Source organism: Erigeron canadensis, chromosome 8, assembly GCF_010389155.1.
Source record: "Erigeron canadensis isolate Cc75 chromosome 8, C_canadensis_v1, whole genome shotgun sequence".
NCBI classification, from domain to species: domain Eukaryota; kingdom Viridiplantae; phylum Streptophyta; class Magnoliopsida; order Asterales; family Asteraceae; genus Erigeron; species Erigeron canadensis.
In genome coordinates this window covers 49,387,622-49,393,621 of record NC_057768.1, presented here as the reverse complement: position 1 = coordinate 49,393,621, position 6,000 = coordinate 49,387,622, and positions in this window count along the sequence as shown.

The following is a 6,000-nucleotide window of genomic DNA, read 5'->3' as shown; positions in this document are numbered from 1 at the left end:
TGCAACTCGCGTAGAGAGAAAAACACTAAATAAGGAAATAGGATACGCTCATCCTGATTAGGGTATTGTTAACAAAAACAAATTAAATGCCTTGCGGGTTACTCTTTCCTAATATAATGTCGATATTATCTTATATATATGTACCCTTGATTCAACTGAATTGTTTAAAAATCACCATTCACAAATTACCTCTTCAAAACATCACTCTCTAATATAGTTATATAGTAATAATAGGTGTTTTACCCGTTCGATGTGCGGTTATTAAATTTATTTTTTGAAAATAATTTTGACAAGGATAATAAAAATAATTGGTTTAATGATAAAAAAATTATTTATAAATTACCGAGTATAATTTATACGTGTGAATAACAAACAAACTTACACGTTAATAATTTTATTGAACCTGATTAAGTTGACTATACATGTAAAAATCTAAATAATATATATATATATATATTTTTTTTTTGTCAAAATCAAACAATGACCATAAAAAATTCCATAAACCTCAAAATAGTTTATTAATATTTATATTTGATGAGAATTTATTAAAATATCTTTGCCATATATAGAATTTTTGAAATTCATTAAATATGTTTAAATAAGATAATTATTATAAAAATTTATAAAAATGACACATGAGATAAAAGCTTATGTGTCAATTTTTAAAAATAGCTTTAAATTGAAAAAAGTTTTAAAATGTTAGGATAACTACTCTTTTAAAAGATATATAGATATAGATAGATATATTAATATACCTAATTACTCTTTCTCATTATTTGTTCTGTCGATCTGATAAACCGGCAAGATTACAACAATTTAACACTAAACGACAACATTAATTATAAGACAGTTGAACTAATTACTAATTAACCAATCACATCGTTCGATTTCATCAAATTGACTTTTGATGATGTCATCATTTAGATAAATTACAAATTAAAAATCCTAATAATCATTATCCAAATATATTATTATATTAATATCTATATTAATTTGTAGAAAAAGTCTCATTAGTTTACACTTTTTTGTTTTCCATCAATAATTTACATTTGTTAGCCCTGAATACTTAATTTATATTAATTTTTAGCCATCAACTTGAGAGAATTTTTTAAAATTTATAATCATTTAATTAAATAAAAAAAATTTAACATGTGAAATATTTTATACAAAAAATTATTTAAAAACCTAATGACTTATTAACAAATATTAGAAGAGTCCTAATTGTTATCAAAGAATATAAAAATAATCCTAATTGTTATCATATTATCATAGAACAAGTGATTGAAAATAAACATATGCGTGTTATGAACGCGTATCATGATTAAATATATATACTTGAATGTCAAGTTCGGGATCACAAATATGTTTATATTTTAATTCTTAATTATTTTTCCTAATAATATCACATTATGAGTACATCTGTTTCAAAATATATTATAATGGAGAAATTATTATATATAGCATGTGTTTTGTGGAATGACTACGACAAACAATTCCATCAATATGTCTAGGCTAATAATGACAGTGAGTAACCTATGATTATTATACTACAACTTGCAAAATATAACACTTAAAACCGTGTTTTTTTATAAATTGTAAACTTTTATGATTTAAATGTATGAAGATCTAATATTGTTAATATCGTAAATCTCGTGTCCAGTGTTGGACACGGATATAAAATTTAGTTTAACACTAAACGACAACATTAACACCAATAGAATGCTCCCATGAAAAGAAAACCAACCGAAGACTTATATAGTGGTTTTAAACTGATCCTTAAAAAACGTTCAAAACTCTACGAGGCTCTTAAGAATTCTGCTGATGCTATCGAAGATGATGAAAGGGGCCAAGAATGTGCAAGTTCATCAGTTGGATCCAATGATTTGAGGAATCTTGACGTCATGATTCCCTCCAATGATGATGATGACGACGAGGTTGAATATCCGTCCTTTGTTTCGACCGACGAACATGTTAACGAAAAAGAGGATGTATGGAACAAAACCAAAGCGGGAGCGACAAGCAGGATCGTAGAGGAGGAAAAAGTGGGCAGTAGAAGTAGCAGCAGGGGATGATGATGTTGATGATATAGATGCTTGGAACAAGTATTGTTCGTTGGCTCGTACGTGTTTACAATCTCATGGATGATTCCCTTTATTTCAACGCAACATTATGGAACCACACCGGCCCGGCCCTCCTTCCTTTTTGATCATATCCGATCAATAATCTAATTAATTAATTCTCCCCATCTGTTTAATTTTTCCAGTACGTGTACGTATATGAACAACAATATATTGATCATCAACATACAGAAGATTATATATATTAGTACATTCAGATTTATGATTCTTGTGTGAAATTTTTTTTTTGAACTATGTGATTGAAATAATCATAACTTTCATAGGCATGTCAAAGAATTGAAGTGCATTTATTATTGTTTATGTTTATTATATTTAGATTCATTATTATGGTGATTTAGTCATTTTTTTAATCATCGTGATTTTAATTTTTTTCAAATAATGATAAATCGAAACAGAAATCAAATCTCAAAGTACTGCAAATCCAAATAAGGCCCGCCCAACGGTTTTTCCTGGTTCGTCACCAACACGTCCTCGTGTGACACCATTGGGTGGCTCCGAGATTTCATCATCTCGTTGTGGGGTGTGCGAAAAAGATGTTGGAGATGAGGGATTGGGGTCTCCACCTCTCATCTATACACTATATAAATCCCTACTTAGGTTTTTCTAATTATGTCTTATGTGGCATGCTTTAGGAAGAATTTTTTATACTAAAGATCCTACGTGTCCAACTTATATTGAATTTGCCCAAGCAGTTAAGGTAAATGGACGGTTTCTGTGTATGTAGGCCAGTAAGATTATTCAAATGTCTCTAGAATGGTTAAGGATGTATAAACCGTCTACAATCTCTCTCATACCACGACTTCATGTATATCTTCTAACCGTTTCATGCTCTGTGCCTTTCTCCCCCCCCCCCCCCCTCCCTCTGTCTCTGTTTAAGGATAATGATTTTCCAATCAAAGGTATTTTTACTTGCAAATTGTTCTTTTTTGTTTAATTGTTTACAAACTCAACAAATTGAAGTTTCTCTTGCCTTCACGATCTTCACTCATGATATCCATATCAAAGGTAACTTGATTCATCATTCTTAAATTGTATTAGAAGTTTACTAACTTTTCTACTTTAGATTAAATTTAGTTGAGGATTGTTTATGATTTTTTTTTCTTTACGAACCAGTAGTCTAAGCTGAAGATGATATGGTTTATTTCAATAAATCATTCTTTTCATTAAATATGTATATTTTCTAAGATTTTGACAGTGATTTGTTTTTCACATGACCACCAATTGTTTGATACAATGTCTCAACCAATTATTTGTTGCTTTTGCTGGTCATCATGAAGAGTTGATATGGTTCGTTTGGTAATTTAGCCTAGATTTGCAAATAATTTACTGTATTTAAATGATACAAAACAGATAGTTTTATTATTTAAATTTATTCATTTTTTCGTATCGTATTAAATTAGTTGTGAGTCCTTACATAACCAGATTCTTCTTCTCACTTGCAATGAGATGCATATATCATACGTGTATACTGGATTTTATTCTTAAGTTCTCTGATCCTGCTTGCTTTTATACTGCAATCTTTATTTAGTTAGATTTTATACATGACATGGGTATATATTTTAAAGGGGCAGGCATTCTGATGTACATTCAATACTTATGTCATGAATATCATAATATTATTTACTTAAGAGTTTTTGCAGAAGTGATTATGGTTTTGATTTTGTGGTATTTTGGGTTAAAAGTAGTTATATGTGTATAACAAGGTTATAAATTGCTCTAAAGTTTTGCTTTATAGAGACATATATGAGATTACCACATGTCCTTATCTACTGTGGCATCATATGGCTCATAAGGGGTGAGTCGATAGGTATCCAATTCTGTTACTGGGGCTAGGGTTCCCCACATTTACCCTAATCAACTAACTTTGATAATTATTATGCAATCGTTTTGGATAGAGATCACAAGTTTCTAACCAAATCTATTGAAGAAGCCCATAAAGGTTTAATGAGGTAATGGAGGCACAATCGAGGCATTTGTAGTTAGATGATGCAGTTGTAGTAAGTTGCCATAACATGGTACTAAAGCACACAGACCCAGCAGCGAAAGTCACTATCATACGAAAGGTTAGTCTTTTGTTTGTTAGTTATTATAAATTGATCTCTTGAGATTGTAGCTTCATCTTTTACGAGCCTGACAAAATTATTCATAACCGTTACTGTTCATTTATGCTTTACATTTTATTCATAGTTAAAAAAAAAAATAAGTAGACCTATTCCTTATGTGTCTCTCCTCTATGCAAATATTGATTGCAAATATTTATATGTTAAAAAGGTCATCATTTGCTAAAGCATCCGGCAGGTCCTAGGATCAAGAAAAAAATAATTGTTTTTTTGGTCCTTCAAGTTCTCTTTTTTGTTCTTCCTAGATCAATGTATTGTTTATTATTTTGATTAATAAAGCACAATAAACAAGATCTAAATGTAATTGGCTCATTGATCCCGTGGTTGGCCGAGATGCTGAAGTTGAAAGATTGTTCAGATACTTTGTAGAAGAACTAAGAATAATCCAATTCTCCTCGATCAAGCTGGGGTTGGAAAAACAGCTATTGTAGAAGGGTTGGTGATTCGTATTTCAGATTCAGATGTACCCATGTGTTCTCTTGGTGGGTACTCCTTTTAGATCTTTTAATATGCATTAGTGAAAAAATGGACAGGTTGAGTAATGAGTCAAAACGGTTTATGTTGGGTGTGTTGAATCATGTCAAGACAGGTTGGTTTGGCCCAATATACTTTTATATGTCAAATATATGATACAAAAGTTCTATTAATCAACTATTTATATATTTCTGAATACACTGATCTAAGGAGGTTTTATATTCTAAAAGTACTACGTGGTCAACTTTTCGTCTATATGCCAAGGTAGACGATCTATTTTTAATTACGTAATTTTTTCATGTATCGGTTTTTATTTGTATCTATATGCCTCTTTCAAAATGTGATATTTTTGTGGTTAGTTTTAAGTTATTGTGTGCATTGTGAATTTTAAAAACTTTTAGAATAGGTACGTGATAGTTTTTGTAAGAATTCTCAAAAAAATGTGATATGTTTTTTGATGGTTAAAAATATGTAAAAATTTGTAAGAACATTAAGTTTTGATTAAAGGTGCAATCTTGATTAAATATTTATTATTTTTGATGGAGTACTTCTATTTAAAAGCATTATCTTGAATTTAAGAATGTATACAAAAAAAAGCAGAAAAAGATTTCCTGAATCTAGGCAATGTGTGATTTGTGTGTGTGTGTGTGTTTTATTCTGAGAATTGGAATGTTGGTTTGCATTTGTAAATGTTGAATTGATTACCAAGTTGATTCATATAGGAATGTGTATGTCTATTGATTAGATATTTAGATCTTAGGGATACAAATTTAGATATTGTAAGACTAGCATATAAGTTTTAGTAGTTTACTTGAAATGAGTAAAGAGTAAAGGTCCAGATAAAAGAGAATGGACTTTTAGGAAAAGATCAGCTAGGCATTCAGTGTTGAGCAACACCGTTGTTGAAATGCTCTTTCTGAGTATGGGTAGGAATGGGATGGGGCAAGGAGTATATAGCTTATTGTTAATATTAAAGTACACCTTGGGCAACTTTATTCCGTTGAACATCTTCCACACAATCTTTGGTGATTTTTTATACAACTTATCAGTGGTGAAATATTTGGGCATTTAGACATTTACACTTTCATGTGCTCTTGAAATTTGCAGGGCACATGATTTTAGCAAGCCTAGATTCAGCCCTATAACTGACATCATATGTGATCAGGTGCTTTGCCATTTCAGAATAAGTTTTTGGTTTGTGGTATACACTGATTCCGAGTTCCTTTGGATTTTAATGATTGTTTTTTACCCATATATTTAGTGTGAAA